At 39.9% G+C, this 17395-nt stretch overlaps 1 long non-coding RNA gene across 1 annotated transcript in view; it reads left to right on the top strand.

Moving 5' to 3' along the window:
* LOC122221369 overlaps positions 1–17395 on the top strand; it is a 79578-nt gene that overhangs the window by 51855 nt on the left and 10328 nt on the right. Inside the window, exon 3 of the long non-coding RNA XR_006203171.1 lies at positions 14988–15112. This is a non-coding gene — a long non-coding RNA (uncharacterized LOC122221369). The remainder of the gene's footprint in view (positions 1–14987; positions 15113–17395) is intronic.

Raw genomic sequence — 17395 nt, 5'->3', positions numbered from 1 at the left:
AGAGAGAGAGAGAGAGAGAGAGCGAGCACACACGAGTGAGTGGGGAGGGAGCGAGGGAGAGAGAAACAGAATCCTAAGCAGGCTCCAGGCTCTGAGCTGTCAGCACAGAGCCTGACTCAGGGCTTGAACTCACAAGCTGTGAGATCATGACCTGGGCTGAAGTTGGATGCTTAACCGACTGAGCCACCCAGGCACCCCAACAATAATTTCTAACTTGAGAAGCTGAAATATCAAAAGAAAACTCGAATTCTATGTAAGAATTGCATACAATTCATTAATTCATGATGAGTGCATATGAGAGAGGGAGGGAGGGTAGGAGGGAAGAATTAATGTTTTAATATTTGAGTATTGTTAAAAAGGATTCAAAATAACTAATTTTAGATTTTATGTTAAAACACATATTTAATTAATCTGTCCAGTGTGAGCACTAAAGGAATAGAATAAAAGGTACAATTTACAAACTACTAGAGGGGAAAAATGAAATGGAAATGTGGTAAAATTCAATCAAAGAGAAGAAGACTAGAATAAGAAGAATGAATAGAAAGCACAAAATAAGATGTTGGAAATGAATCTAAATTTTTTGGTACTCATAAACAAAAAAAGTTCAACTCCTTGGTTAAAAGACAAAGCTTTTCACACTGAATTAAAAATATCCATCCAATGACTTTTTCTGAAATGCACCAAAATAGAAGAGCATACCAGTGTCTCCACTTTGGGCTCTGCACTGACAGCATGGAGCCTGCTTGGGATTCTCTCTCTCCTTCTCTTTCTACCCCCCCCCCCCCCCCCCCCGGTTTATGCTCTCTCTCTCCCTCAAAAGAAATAAATAAACTTAAAAAAAAAAAGAACATACAAGGGTTGAGAGTAAAGGCATGAGAAAAAATATATGCAAATAGTCACCAAAAGAAAACCAGTGTTATATTATTATTATTATTATTATTATTATTATTATTATTATATATGATATATTATATTATTATGTTATTATATTATTGTCAGACAAATAGACTTTAAGGCAAAATGCTTTACTAGAGATAAAGAAGGTGTCTAAATACTAAAGTTTCAATTCACCAGGAAGATACAACAGTTTTAATCTTGGATGCACCTAATTACATAGTTTTTAATTGCTGAAACTCCAAGGAGGAATAGACAAATCTGCAATCAAAGTGGGAGATTTTATTTTTTTTTTATTTTATTTTTTTAAATGTTTTTATTTATTTTTGAGACAGAGAGAGACACAGCATGAGCAGGGGAGGGGAAGAAAGAGAGGGAGACACAGAATCCGAAGCAGGCTCCAGGCTCCGAGCCATCAGCGCAGAGCCCGACGCGGGGCTCGAACTCACGGACCGCGAGATCGTGACCTGGCTGAAGTCGGATGCTTAACCGACTGCGCCACCCAGGCGCCCCTCAAAGTGGGAGATTTTAATACACACTTCTCAATAATTGATAGATCAAGCAGATAAAAGAAGAGATCAATATGAACATAGAGGGTTTGAACAATACAAATAACAACACTGTTTTAATAGGCATGTAGAGCTCTTCATCCAACAGCTTGGAAAGATACATTTCTATTAAGTTTTCATGAACATTTATAAAAATTTATTCTAGGTCATTAAGCAAGTTTTTACAAATTTTAAAGACTTGGTATTACTCAGATCATATTCAATGACTGCAATGCTAACAAATTAGCATTCTAGAAATGCTAATTCTAGAAATTAGCATTCTAGAAATTAGAAACCAAAAAATAAATACATAAATAAATAAATAAATAAATAAATAAATAAATAACTAACTTAAAACCACATTTGTCACCTTTGACACTTCTAAATAATCCATATGTCAGAAGTAACGGGAATTGAACAATATTGAAAAAACAAGCAAAAAGCAGGAACTGAATTGAGTACTAGCTAAATTGTTATTAAGGACTTGTACACGTAAACAGATGTATAGATGTTTACATGATCTACAGTCAGGAAAATGACTTCCCAAGGATACTTGGGGAAGAATTTTAATTCAGGATGAGATAAAATAAGATCAGGTTGTTTACCAAGTTAATGGATTGACACCCTCATGGGGAAAAAACTACTATGTGGTCTTGGCCTGTTTGGCCAGTCTTTGTATTCAGACCTTAAAGACAAGAGTTTATGCTCAGATTAGTACTTATTCATAATGCTCTCAATGCTAATTAGTACTCCATGGCCTCTTGTTTGGGAATTATGGGAAAATTTAGATCCGGTATAGACTGTGACAGGTTGTAGCCGTTGCAAACTGCTAGCATCGTACAGATTGTAGGTATTACTTACAGGATTCTTTTGCATTTAGAACTGAACAACAAAGAATGACTACATATTAAAATGTGCGCTAGTTAGTGGTTCTCAGAGGGAAATTTATAGTCAAATATATGTGGTACTTACAGGGAGATGTATAGCTGATTATGCTCATATTAGAAGAGAAGCCTGGAAATAAATAAGCTTAGCATCAAAATTATGAAGTTAAAAAGAATAGAATAAACTTCTTAAAACACAGACAAAAGAAAATTACCAACAAAAGACAAATTATTGATCTAGGAAAAAGAGTTACACTAGCGTGATCAACAAAACTGAGAGTTTTTCTTTGAAAAGCTTTAAAAAATTGACAAATCTCTGGCAGGAATACTTAAGGAAAAAAAAGGCAGAAGCCACAAAGTAATAATATCAAGAATGAAACAAGAACAAAACTGAAGAAGACAGGTTTTTTTTTTTTTTTAAAGTCATTCACATCTTTTATTAATTGTTCCAGCTCCTGAAGGTCTCCCCTCAACAGCTTGACCTTTGAGTTGCCTGAGTTTGGCAGAATAACAGCCAGCTGATGAAGCTGTATAGCATAAAATGGAACCAGCTCATTGGAAAAAATGTGACCCCCTTATGCTGTAGATTGTGCAACTTTGTGAGAAATACGTTTTTTCTTTTAAATAGCTTAGGAAGTTTTTTTTCCCCCTTTGTTTGAAAACAAACAAAAATCTCCCATATATCTTGTATATTTGCAGGCATGTATTGTTGGATGCTTACCTTGTGCCCACTGCTGTAAAAGATTCAAAAGCAATGCCATACAAAATTTAGTCCCTGGTCACTTCCAAGGAGCTGATAGTTTTGTTGAAAACAATGTCTTGCTGTAATTTTTTTTTCCTTTCCTCCCTCCTTCCCTCTCTTCTTTTTTTTTTTTTTTCAATATATGAAATTTATTGTCAAATTGGTTTCCATACAACACCCAGTGCTCATCCCAAAAGGTGCCCTCCTCAATACCCATCACCCACCCTCCCCTCCCTCCCACCCCCCATCAACCATCAGTTTGTTCTCAGTTTTTAACAGTCTCTTATGCTTTGGCTCTCTCCCACTCTAACCTCTTTTTTTTTTTTTTTCTCCTTCCCCTCCCCCATGGTTTCTGTTAAGTTTCTCAGGATCCACATAAGAGTGAAACCATATGGTATCTGTCTTTCTCTGTATGGCTTATTTCACTTAGCATCACACTCTCCATGTTCCATCCAATACAAAGGGCCATATTTCGTTCTTTCTCATTGCCATGTAGTACTCCATTGTGTATAGAAACCACAGTTTCTTTATCCATTCATCAGTTGATGGACATTTAGGCTCTTTCCATAATTTGGCTATTGTTGAGAGTGCTGCTATAAACATTGGGGTACAAGTGCCCCTATGCATCAGTACTCCTGTATCCCTTGGGTAAATTCCTAGCAGTGCTATTGCTGGGTCATAGGGTAGGTCTATTTTTAATTTTCTGAGGAACCTCCACACTGCTTTCCAGAGTGGCTGCACCAATTTGCATTCCCACCAACAGTGCAAGAGGGTTCCCGTTTGTCCGCATCCTCGCCAGCATCTATAGTCTCCTGATTTGTTCATTTTGGCCACTCTGACTGGCGTGAGGTGATATCTGAGTGTGGTTTTGATTTGTATTTCCCTGATGAGGAGCGACGTTGAGCATCTTTTCATGTGCCTGTTGGCCATCCGGATATCTTCTTTAGAGAAATGTCTATTCATGTTTTCTGCCCATTTCTTCACTGGGTTATTTGTTTTTCGGGTGTGGAGTTTGGTGAGCTCTTTATAGATTTTGGATACTAGCCCTTTGTCCGATATGTCATTTGCAAATATCTTTTCTCATTCCGTTGGTTGCCTTTTAGTTTTGTTGGTTGTTTCCTTTGCTGTGCAGAAGCTTTTTATCTTCATAAGGTCCCAGTAATTCACTTTTGCTTTTAATTCCCTTGCCTTTGGGGATGTGTCCAGTAAGAGATTGCTACGGCTGAGGTCAGAGAGGTCTTTTCCTGCTTTCTCCTCTAGGGTTTTGATGGTTTCCTGTCTCACATTCAGGTCCTTTATCCATTTTGAGTTTATTTTTGTGAATGGTGTGAGAAAGTGGTCTAGTTTCAACCTTCTGCATGTTGCTGTCCAGTTCTCCCAGCACCATTTGTTAAAGAGACTGTCTTTTTTCCATTGGATGTTCTTTCCTGCTTTGTCAAAGATGAGTTGGCCATACGTTTGTGGGTCTAGTTCTGGGGTTTCTATTCTATTCCATTGGTCTATGTGTCTGTTTTTGTGCCAAGGAAGACAGGTTTAAGAATATTACAAAGGAATATTACATATAGCTTAATGGTAATGAACCTAAAAGTATGATAAATGTTCAAACTTGTAGAAAGTATAAGTTATTATAAAGTAAAAATTATAGATAAGATACATAAAATTTGACTAATCTTTGTTTTGTCCATTGTTCCATCCTGTGTACCTGTCATACAGTATGGCCTCAAGGAATATTTACTTAAATGAATAATTAAATTCAGATATAACAGTTGTTAACATTTTGGTGTATTTATTTTTATATGTATTTTACAACATAGTTCATTTGTATATCTACTCTTAAGCACCAATAACATAGATACCTTCGTAGATACTGGATGAAAATGATAAAAAAGAAAGTGCAATAACAGAGAGCATCTGGCTTGTTATTCTTTACCACTTAAAAAAAACTGTATGAGTTTTAAAGTAGCTAATCTTATCTCAATTTCCTTGGCAATAAAATGAACAATATGTTCTTCCTACAGCTATGCTTTTGTGGAGAAATGAAAAAAGATATTTTTTTCTAGCAATTCTCCTGGGACAGCATCCTATCCACATGGAGTTTGATCATAATTAGCAAGGACTAGAACAGCATTATTATTGTTTTCTGATGTTATCAAACAGAATTAGCAATCACTGGGGAATGAGAGATATGGCTCAAGACCCAGTTTCCTGGCATACTGGAAGGTATGGAAACAGAGAAAAATAATTTGAAACATTGTTTTTTAAAAATAATTTGAAACATTGTTTTTTAAAAATAATTTGAAACATTGTAAGGAAAGCTTGCCTCTGACCACAGACCTTATCTTAAAACATACAATACAACTCTCAGTCTAAACTATGTAGAGATGACCCATGAATCTTTTGTTGTCATAATTTTTATTTTTCCTTGGGTAAAATAATTTTCTAAAAGCTTTTTTTTTGAGGATATATGAGTGATAATATTTTTAGTGCTTGTATATCTGGAAATGTTTTGTCTTCCTAGTGAATGACAACCTATCCACGTTTAAAATCTCTGCTAAGTAAGGAATGGGTATTTTGACTGTGTGTGTGTGTGTGTGTGTGTGTGTGGTTAGTGGTCAAAGACCCTGTTAGCGTTAACTGTAAGATTTTAATTTTTTAAAGCAAGTAAAATTAAAACTTAAAGCAAGGAAAAAAGTCATAACATTTTTCCTTCAAGATTCTTTAGACATTATTTTATTGCCTCCTGGCACTTAATTTAATAAATTTCTTCAATGATTTTTGAGTAACAACTATGCATCATTGTATAGGAGACACCTAATGAGCAGAAATGGACTTCACAGAGCTTACAGCAAGCTGGAAGAGAGAGACATTAATCAACTAATCATACAAACAAACCATAAGAGACTCTTAAGGACTGGGAACAAACTGAGGATTGATGGTGTGGGGGAGAGGGGAAGGTGGGTGATGGGCATGGAAGAGGGCACTTGGTGGGATGAGCACCGGGTGTCTTATGGAAACCAATTTGACAATAAATTGTATTTAAAAGAAAAAAAATCATACAAACAAAAACAACAACAACAAATAACTGTGGTAAGGCTTTGAAAGGAAGGTACATGAGACTCATGACAGCATGTAACAGGAGAACTGCCCTGGTCAGGAGGTCAGAGAGGAGTCCCTCAAGAAGTGGCCATGAAGCAGAAGGAGAAGAGCACTTCAGGGAGAGTGAGCTCTAAGTGTAAAGCTCTTGCGGTAGGGTACCTCATGGCACCCGTGAGGAACTGAAGAAAAGCTGATGTGTTTAGAGAGCAGAAAGAGGTGCTGGAAAGGGAGGTAGGAGCTGGGCTATGGAAAGTCTTACAAGCCATGCTAGGGATTTTACGTTTGTCCTGAGAACCATGGGAAGCAAGTGGATGATATAAATATGGTAATGTCATATCAGATTTGTATTACGATGAGGTCATTCTGGATACTGTGTGGAGAATTGCAGGCAGAGGGGCAAGGGTGAAAGTAGGAAGACCAAAGAGGAGTCATTGGCAGAAGACTGGGAGAGAGAGATTCTTGGGCTAGAGAGAGAGTGGCTGGAGAGATGGAGAGGGGGGCATATTTGAGAGTCATTTGGGAAATAACTAGACAGGACTCCATGATCAATCGGATGTGAAGGCTGGTGATGGAGAGGAATATGCCAAAGACAAGTGCTCATTTCTGTCTAAATTTACTCTGAGGCTGATGGGGATACCCATGGAGATGTCATAGGAAGAGAGCCTGGTTTGGAGAAAATATCACAAATTTCACTGAGGCTGGGTTAAATTCAATGATCATTTGAAATGTTTAAGTGGACATGTTGGATAGGCAGTGGTTCTGCAGACCCAGACCCAAGGAGATGTCCAAACAAGAGATTTGAATCTGTGAGTCAAGCTACAAAATCCCGAGATCAATGAAAAGCAAAACTCCAGGTCTTCCTGGAGCATATAGCTCTGAACTTGGACTAGACTGAACATAGGTGGGAACAGAAATCAGAGAAGCCTCCTAGATTTAGCATTTCTATCCTGGTATTTCTACCAAGAATATCCCTCTGTCTGTTTTAGCATATCCTCAGATAGGAAACCCTTCTTCATGTTCTGTTAGGGAAACACAACCCAGGCCAATCTAGAACAATTCCCTTGTGGGCCAGTTAACTTCTCTTTGTTCCTTTGCTGACACAATTTTGGAAATGCCTTGCTTTTCTTACCGATCGGGCTGACCAAGAGGATAGGGAGGATCACTCGAGTTACTGAGTCTGGCAGCCCAGGGAAGGTGATCTGAGTAAGGCCTGTGTTAGGACAGTTGCTTTCCAAGACCAAGCTGACTAGAGTAACATCTAAGTTGTTCCCCCAGATCCTTCATTCCACAAGGCTCTAGCAGCATTGGATACATTAGGAAGGAAACACATCCCTGGGAAGGGAATGAAATGTGAGTTCATGATGTATTATCTAGGTTGAAGACTCTCGTGACCAGGAGACAGCCAGTTTGGAGTGTAACCCTGGACAGACCCCCTCTGTGTTTGGTGACCAGCTTTTCCAAGCAGCTATGGGACTAGATCGGTGGACGGGGGACTGAGAGGCCCATTGCTGCCTCTGTCTCCAGTGCGATCTTGATTAGCACCAAGAAGTGCTCTCTCTTAGGGAGCTGGAGAATTCCTGCTGAATGAGCTGTTAAAAACAGAAGATGTGGGGGCGCCTGGGTGGCTCAGTCGGTTAAGCGGCCGACTTTGGCTCAGGTCATGATCTCACGGTCCGTGAGTTCGAGCCCCGCGTCGGGCTCTGTGCCGACGGCTCAGAGCCTGGAGCCTGCTTCAGATTCTGTGTCTCCCTCTCTCTGTGACCCTCCCCCGTTCATGCTCTGTCTCTCTCTGTCTCAAAAATAAACGTTAAAAAAAAAAAAAAAAAAAAAACAAAAAAACAAAAACCAGAAGATGTGGGGTCTGGACATTAACGAATGCTGACATGAGTCATGCTTATATTTCTTATCTCAATTAGATTCTCCCTCTTCTTTGGAATCCAGCTACCCCAGCTGCTGGTGGTGGTGTCATTAGCTGGAGGCTGACAGCACCCCTGGAACTGAGCTTATTAAGAATAAATGAACCTTGGGTTCAGAACCCTTAGGGGTCTGGCTTTCTGAAGCTAGGCACAAATAAAAACTCAGCTGCCTAGGCTTTGCATTATTACATTTTCTGGGTTATATTGGTCTCTAGGGAATCTGCTTGATGCATTTCTAAGTTGTTTGTTTTGTTTTAACAGAGGAGATCAGATTTTAAACAACCCTCAATTATCAGAGAAGCCTCCTTTAAAGTAGGAGTTTGGGGCAACATAATGACTATTTTAAAATGCCCCTTTCTCAGTCAATGTGCCGGCTCCTCAAGCCTTGGTCCTGGCTGCTAACTTAAGTGTGCAGCCACAACTTTTTGCTCCAGTTAGCATTTGTTGGGTCCAACACAGCTATCGGCTGGGAAATGGTTTCTAATTTTCCTGCTGCCTCATCAGCAACATTGACAGCTAACTTCCAACTGCTGAGGCTTTGTTACTTCTGAAGATGTGAGAGGCAGAAAAGAGCACAGCTGGGCCCCTCATCCCAGGTGGAGCCACAGGACCGGCAGATAGAGGAGTCAGCTTTTGACTGTTCACTGAGGACCATTTAATCTGGAGGTGATTTCGGGGAGGTGAAAAGTGAAAGGCCCAGTCGTGGTGTCTGTGACTTACTGCCCTTTCAGGAGTGTGCAGCCAGGCTCAGCACTTCCTCAGCTAGGTATGATCTAAAGGTCTAAGGGGAAACATGTTTCAAGAGGATCAGCTGTTGGGGTGAGGCAGAAGGACAGGTCGGGCCATGGGGTTGTGGTTGGACAGGCTGTCCATCGGCGTATGCCCATGCCTCCCTTTTCTCGTCAGCACCGCTTCCAAGAGACATTAGAGCTCAGCCTGAGGAAACGGTGGCCGGGACATGGAACCATGGTGCTTTCTTGTTATGTGTGGTTGTGTGGGCGGAGGAGGCCAGCGGAAGACTTTCTAGGTTGGGGTCTTTGTTGAATTGTTGGATAATTATGTCACGGCCACCTGTTCGCCTGTTTCTATTTCCCAAAATGAATGTTTACTTTAGAAAAGATCCCCTTTACTGTAACAGCACTTGCCCCGGAAGTACGCACCCAACAGTTCTGTTCCGCGCAGGCCCTTGCTCAAAATTTACCAAAAGAGTGTAATTATGCAACTGAAAAAGTCTTTAAATTGGATCATTCAGGGAAATGCTGGGAAGCTACTCAAAACAAGGCAGGTGTGAGTGGAAAGGAATAAGACTGATGCTAACATTTTTATATAGTGCACAAAACAAAAGCAACGATTCTGAACTCTGACTTCCTTCTTCCCCAGCTTAACGTAGTGTAATTGAGGCAGAGCCCTGGATGCTTTTCACTGGAGCAGGGCTCTATTTTGTGTTGCAAACTCTCCTTGAAGGTCCTGTTACTTCTTGGTTGTTTGTTTATCATCCCTAAGGAGGAAAGTTCTCTCTGATCTGGGGCTCATTGATGGAGAGGGCAACAGTTTCCTTCTTACATCTTCCCTGGGCATGTGACTGCTTTTAGAATCCTCTCAGCTCCTGAACTGGAGGGTTGACTGGAGTGCATAGTCAACTTGCTAGCATTTTGCAGTCTTTTGTTTTTATATTTTTCTGAGTATTTCCCATGACAAGAGTGGATCAGGTTACCAACTTCTGTTTTATCTAGAAATCATTTCCCCCATTCTTCTTTTTTTTTTTTTTTTAAGTTTATTTATTTACTTTGAGAGAGAGAGAGAGAGAGAGAATCTCAAGCAGGGTCTGCACCACCAGGTCTGAGCCTGACATAGGACTCAAACCCACGAACCACTAGATCATGACCTGAGCCAAAAATCAAGAGTCAGGTGCCTAACAGACTGAGCCATCCAGGTGCCCATCCCCATTCTTCTATCAATCCTTTCTCCTCACATCTTGTGGCAGATTTCTGAATAAGGATCTAGGATGGACTAAAAATTATCTAAGTTTCCTAGTAGAATATTAAAGGTGCTAGAAGAGTTAACATGGGCATTTGGCAACACAGGTATTTCTGACATGGGGGGGGCGTGTCACACAAATTAGAATGTACATTTCAGGCCACTGTTCTGTTCACACTCATCGCCTTAGGACTCCATGCACTGCTTTCAACAATGATGCCATTGCTCAAAATGCCCACACATCTCCTCTTCTGCAGTTCTCTCCAAGCTCGTTGGCAAATCATACAGGAGAGCCTGTCACAAAATGGCACACAGTCTTTTACCATTTTTGGGGTCAAGACCTGTATTTATTTTCCAGTATCACATGACCAGATCACCTCTACTTACCTTTATCTATAAAAATGGGCTCCAAACAACTTGGGTTTCTCAAAATAAAATGTATCCTTAAAGGATGAATATTTATCAGCTACTATTAATGGAATTCTAAAGAAAATGTCATAGGCTATGAAAGTAATTCCTACGAAGAAGCTCCATAAATTTTTCAAATGGCAATAGTATTTGACTGGTATAAAAACTCCCAAGGAGAGTTCTTAGGGGCAAATAATACTTGTTTAGATGTGTGAGTTCTGATAAGTCGGTTAAAAAGAGAGTCTCATTTGGTCTGGGAAACAAGATAAGTTGGTTTAAAAGATTGTCTCATTTGATCTGGGATGTGAGATAAATGGGTCCCGGCCCTGCCAGTGAACATGGGCAAAGTGCTTAGCATCTCTAGATTTCTGATTCGTCACATTTAAAATGAAGGGTTTAGATTAGAAAATCTCCATGGACTCTTAGCTTCAATACACTATGATTCATTCATCAAACATTTATTGGGCAACTACTGTGTTAGATACTGCTGCAGAAAAAGTGATATAAACTCTTTATCCTAAAAGATATCAAAATCTACCCAGGAATATAGATGATATACAATATTTATATCATTGATATCATTATATGATATCCTCTGTCATATATTCTACTATACAACATAGTATAATATTTGTTGTTGTATAAACTGGCTACTTGTTCACCAAATATTTTTCTTTCCCTCCTGGGGACTCTTTTCCCAGACTCTCTTGCAATTAATTATGTGTGGCCAAATGACTAGAGTCTGACTAGTCAGATGTGGGGCAGAAGTGACATATGCCACTTCTAGAACTGGTCCATGAAACCCTCCCATGTGTGAACCTTCTCTCTCTTTCTCCAACTATTATCTCCACAGAGTCAGAGGAGCATAAGTCCTCAAGGTGGAAGGAGCCTGGGTGCCTGAATAACTGTGTAAAACATAGGGCTCCCCCACACATCCTACCAACCTGCATTGGAATGTGATATGAGGGTGATATAGCATTTATTGAATTAATCCACTCTGATTTTGTGACAGATGGTTACAACGGTTAGTTTACCTGTCCAGTGCACTTATATTATAAAGGAAGAGGCTATAAGTCCTTGGATAATGATGGTAAAGGAAGATAGCTGTTACAATGGTGTTTCAAGTGGGCAAAGGGCTAATGGGACCCCTGGGGAAGAGGATGCATGTATAGAAGGAAGAGGGTAGCATAGAAAGGGGGATAGACTAGCAAGGAAAAGATAATAGCATAATTACCAGAGTGGTTGATTGCTTGACCCCAAGATGTCTGTCCGAGAAAAAAAAATTACCTGGAAAAAAATGAGCTATCCAGCACTTTTAGAAAAAGTAGGGAGGTAATGGCCAAATGATTCTTATTTTATCATCTCTCCAACACTTGCAGGACAATAGGAATTCTTTCAAAACCATTCAGTCAAGAGCAAAGCCTGGGTAACTGATAGGAATGATATCTGAAATGATGGCTCTAAGACATGATTGCCTCTTGCAATTCAGAATCTGATGTGTAGCTACCTTGAAGTTTAAAAAGCCATTTTTAAAAGGATTTTAGACCATATTAACAATGATAAAGATGAAACTTAAGTAGATGCTCAAAGTCATCTAAAAGCCAGTGTATCTGATTACTCTTAGCTCAGTTGTAAGAAGAATGGCATTAAATTCATAGCAGTGGTACATTGTAGTATATTGTGGAATAATGTTCCCCTCCCCAAATTTCCACATGCTAGTCCCCAAAATTTGTGAGTATGTTTCCTTACATGATAATAGGAATTTTGCAGATGTCCTTAAATTAAGGATCTCGAGATGAGAAGATTATCCTTGTGGGGCGCCTGGGTGGTTCCGTCGGTTGAACATCTGACTTCAGCTCAGGCGATGATCTCACAGCTCATGAGTTCAAGCCCCGCGTCAGGCTCTGTGCTGATAGCTTGGAGCCTGGAGCCTGCTTCGGATTCTGTGTCTCCCTCTCTCTCTGCCCCAACCCACTCGCATTCTGTCTCTCTCTCAAAAATAAATAAACATTAAAAAAAAAATTTAAAAAAACATTCTCTTCTAAAAAAAAAAAAAAAAGATTATCCTGGAGTATATGGGTGGGTCCAGTGTAATCACACAGGCCCTTAGAAGAGGGAAGAAAGTGTGTCAGAGTCAGAGAAGGAGCTGCAACAACAGAAGTGGAGGCCAACATCCAGAAGTGGGTGTGGGACCCCATGTCAGAGAATACAGGTAGCCTCCAGAATCTAAAAAAGGCAAAGCAGGGGTTTTCTCCCAGAGCTTTTAGAAGGAACACAGTTCTGTCAACCTATTTTGGACTTCTGACTTGCAGAACTGTAAGATAATAAATTTGCATTTTTTAAGCCACTGAGTTTGTGGTAATGCATTATAACAGCAATAGGAAACTAATACATACATAATATACTGTGGCTTTTGCATTCTCTTCTTTTTCATCCATACAATTTTGTATTGTTTGCATTACTGTTCTATTTGTCTATCCTCTATCTATCTAAGTATGTATTCTTGTGTGTGTGTGTGTGTGTGTGTGTGTGTGTGTGTGTGTGTATGGATATATATAGTGTATCTATACCTCATGGATATTTATACTAAGGGTTTTATAAATAGTAATTCATTTCGTTCTCTCATAATTACTATTAAGGTACTACTATTAGTTAGGAGGAGGTAAGAACTATTATCTGCCTTTTATAGGTGAAAAACCTGAACTTAAGTAATTTGTCTAGGAGCCAGCAGAGTAGGATTTGAGTGAAGATCTGGCTACTGCAAAGCAAATGCTCTTATCCACTATGCTTCATGGAGTTCACTGACTTGAATTACACCTTTAAAACTCTGACTTTTACAACTACTTTTGCCTTATATAAATATTTTACCCAAATTGCCTTATTGTTGCCATACGCTTACGTGAATCATGTAGGTTAATTTTAAAAACTTGGATGCTCACGTTCCATTTCCATTCCTGGCAAGCTAGCACATGGAAGACCAAACCTACTGTTGTGAGTAACCAGAAAACATGAATAATAACAAAACAAAATTCCATGTTTGAGACTTGGGTGGGGGGGGGGGGGGGGAGGGTGGCTACTAAAGCAGCCAGGACAGGATGGCCAGGAGAGAAGGGAAACTCATCAAGGTAAGCTGGACAATCTGTGCTAATTTTTAACTGGGGCATTTGCCAATTTCTGAGTGGTCTGGGAAGAGGGACTGAGGGTAAGAGAAAAGGCACCTGTGAAGAGAGAGAGGTTGAGCAGTTTTCAGCTGTGTTATGGTGCTTGAGAAATGATAGTTGAAGTTCAAGGGTACTGAGTAAGCAAGGGCTTGAAGATGTTGCTGCAAAGGGAAGTGCAGAGAAATCAGCCCAAGAGTCTGAGTTGCTTCTCTTTGATGCATTTGCTAAGTAGTAAGTGGCACTGGCCTAGAGAGACAAGAATCAATCAGGAAGCAGCAACCAAGAGCATGCCTGATTAGGCTCCTACTGGATCCCACCATCCCACAGAAAATAACTACAATCTTCTAGAAGGGGGCAAGGCAAAGTCTGAGGGGAGGTAAAACCTTCAAGAAGGGACAAATAAGGAGGAAATCCCCATTTTAATAACTTTTAGCCTGATGGCAGACTGAAGTTAGTGTGTATGAGATGACAAAACTCTGATACAAGATCTGTCCTTCTGTCTTTCTGTCCCAAAGAATCAGAGGACACAGATCCACAATGACTGGAGAGTGAGAAAGGAGAGCATAGGAGCCCCAAATTCTGTGTATAAACTCTGCCCAAGTTTGTGGTTGGTCTATGAGCCATGCACGTCAGGGACGCACTCCAAGCACCACAGAGAAAGCCAGTGCCTCAGATGTGAGATTTGAGTCCAAGAGACAGAGTTCACAGTTTAAGTCCACTCAATTTCACTGACCACTAAAACAAAACATCAGCATTCTTTGAAGGAATAAAAAATGAATCCAATATCCCTACAATATAGCACTAACAAGGTTAATTCAATTCAAAATTACTGGACATGTGAAGAACCAAGAAATGTTCCCCAGTCTTAAAAGAGAGAAAACAGAATAAAACCCAGAGAAATTTCAGATCAATCCTTGGAGTTAGCATACAAAGATTTAAAGATAAATGGCCATTATAAATATTGTCAATGAAGGAAAATATTTTTGCAATAAGTTAAAAGAAAGAAATCTCACTGTGAAATCTATATAAGCACAGTCCCAGAAAGAAGAGGGACACCAAGGTTAAATACAAAAAGGTTATGCCGAGGTGCATCAAAGACAAATTCCTAACACCAAAAATAAAGAAAAAATATTGAAAACAGCCAGAGAAATGACGTATCATAAAAGTGACATAACAGAAGAAAAATGATGTGAATTGTCATTCTCCTTTCATCAGAAATGATAGAAACCAGAATATAGTGGAATGCCATCTTTTAAAAAAAACTTTTTATTTTGGAATAATTTTAGACATACAGAAAAGTCACAAAAGTGGTACATGGAGTTTCTGTCTACCTTTCACCCAGCTTCCCCTTATGTTAACAGCATATATGAACACTGGATTTATCTGCTTGTCGAAGAAATACACTGCTCCTTCAGAAGATAACTGTGAGTTTAGGCAAGATGTCCTGGACCTCGGGTCAGAACTACACTAAAGTATGGATATGCAGGTACTTGCTGTTGGTAAAGCACAGTGAAAGATCAAATAGATGTGGGAACGTTCTTATGAAGGTTAAAAACTGTCTAAAAACCCAGGTGGGCTTCTGACTTATCTCAGTGCCTCATATCATTGTGCTTCTTATCTTTAGTCCGTCACTCTAGACACTTCTGTTCACTGGGTTCTAGGGCTGGTCTCTCACATTCCACCATCCCATCCTAGGGATTCACTGGCAGCCAACCTCATAAATCAGGAGTTATCATAGACTTCCTCGTGAGATGTCCAAAGGACAGTTGTGAGTTTGCTTTGCTTTACTGAGAAAAGGTCAATGGAATCCTAGACATGAAATTTCTGGGTAACACACGAAATCTCTAAATAATACGTGAAATTCCTCACTCCAACTATACAGCTGTGGCCTGAGATGAGGAAGTAGAGGAAGAAGTAGGATTACTACAGGTTTATGTTGGGTCCTAGCTAAGCTGGCTGCTTCTGGCTCCAATTCTCTCCATTTCTTACATGTTGACAAGAGACAAATGTTAAAGTTCAGGGAGGAAGCATCTCAGTGAAGCCTAGCCACCAAAATGTGTGCCCAAAGCTGGGATAGATTTTTCTTACTCTTTACACCAAAGGATTCACTTAAAAAGGAGAACACCTTTCCAATGTGCTTCTGAAGGTAAACTTGAAGCAAACTTTGAAACCTGTTCGGGAAATCCTGGCTTTTTATTTTTCCTAAGTGGTGAAAAAAACAAACAAACAAAACAAAGCAAAACAAACAAACAAAAAACAACAACCTTGTTAACTGGGCATCCAGACACAGGAGGGTATGGAAATCTCTTCTTCCGTGTCGCCTCTTTCTTAGCACATTTTGATTTCTTCAGGCTGATTTTACATAAAATTGGAAAAAGACCAAAAGCAAGGCTACATCTTGCACTTTTTTGAGAACTTACTGGGGAAGGCACAGGTTGGAAGTCAGACTCCACTTCAGTCCTTCTTCTGTCACTTACCAGTTGTAAGACTTATTTGTCACCTATGGAAGAGGGAAAGAACACAGACAGATACACCAGACAGAGGTGTTCAAGGCGCGCCCCCACCCCCGGCCCTGCTCACTCTCCTCTCTGTACCTGCTCCCTGCTCTCTCAGGGAGCTCAGCCTCATCCTTACCCTCCATTCCAAACCTGTATAGGTGCAGCTGCCTGCCTGACAGCTGTACCTAGGTGTCCCAGAGGGAACTGAACCTCAACACACCCACAACTAAACTCCTGACTTCCCTGAACCCGGTCTTCCCATCTTCCCGATCTGAGAGAAGGTCTCTGTCACCGATCCAATTGTGTAAACCAGAAACCGGGGAGTTCATTTCAGTTCCTCCCACCCTCTCTGCTCACCCTGCTCTCCTGCTTCCAACCCATCCCAACCACTGTCAGTGTCAACCACCAAGTAGCTCTTTAATCCATCCCGCTGTGTTCCAGCCCACTGCCACCACTCTGTTGCACTTTACCATGACATTCCCATCTAACTGACCTCCCTATAATGAATTATTCTGGTCCTCTACAGTCTCCTCCTCTGCCCTGAAACCAGATTGATCTTTACAAAATGCTGATGTGATCATATCATTTACCTGCCTATGCCTTTCAGTGGCTTCCCATCACTTTCAGGATAAAGACCAACATCTTAACACAATTATCAAGGACTGCATGTGGTCTCACATTCTTTGTTCATTGAGCTCCACTTGTCAGGGTCTCCTGTCACATATTTTTGCTGTTTTAACTTTTTTTTTTTAAGTAAGCTCTAGGCCTAACATGGGGCTTGAACTCACAGCCCCAAGATCAAGAGTTGCCTGCTCTACTAAGCCAGCCAGGTGCCCCTGTTGTTTTAATCTTTTACGCTGACATAATTTCAGACTTAAAGTAAGACTGCAAAAATAGTACAAAGAATTCTTGTTTACCCTTCATGCATATTCCTCTAATGTTACATTTTACTATATTTATCATTCTTTCTATATTCTTCTGTACTTTTTAGGGCATCAAAAAAAATTAAATATCATCCTGTTTTCTAATTTACAAACCTCTTTCAAATTTCACTAGTTATCCCATTAATGTCACTTATAGCTAAAGCAAATAATGTTTTCTTCTCAAGTATTCAAGATCACACATTCTACATAAATTCCATTTCTCTTCCAACTCCTTAATCTGGAATACTTCCTCAGTCTCTCTTTGTCTTTTATGACACTGGTGTTTTTAGAGTCCTGCTTTAGAATGTCTCTCATTTTGGGTTACCTGATGGTTCCTCATAATTAGAT

The sequence above is a fragment of the Panthera leo genome, chromosome B3 (assembly GCF_018350215.1).
Source record: "Panthera leo isolate Ple1 chromosome B3, P.leo_Ple1_pat1.1, whole genome shotgun sequence".
Taxonomy (NCBI): domain Eukaryota; kingdom Metazoa; phylum Chordata; class Mammalia; order Carnivora; family Felidae; genus Panthera; species Panthera leo.
The sequence above is the reverse complement of the archived record's forward strand: the minus strand, read 5'-3'. Positions and strand labels throughout refer to the sequence as shown.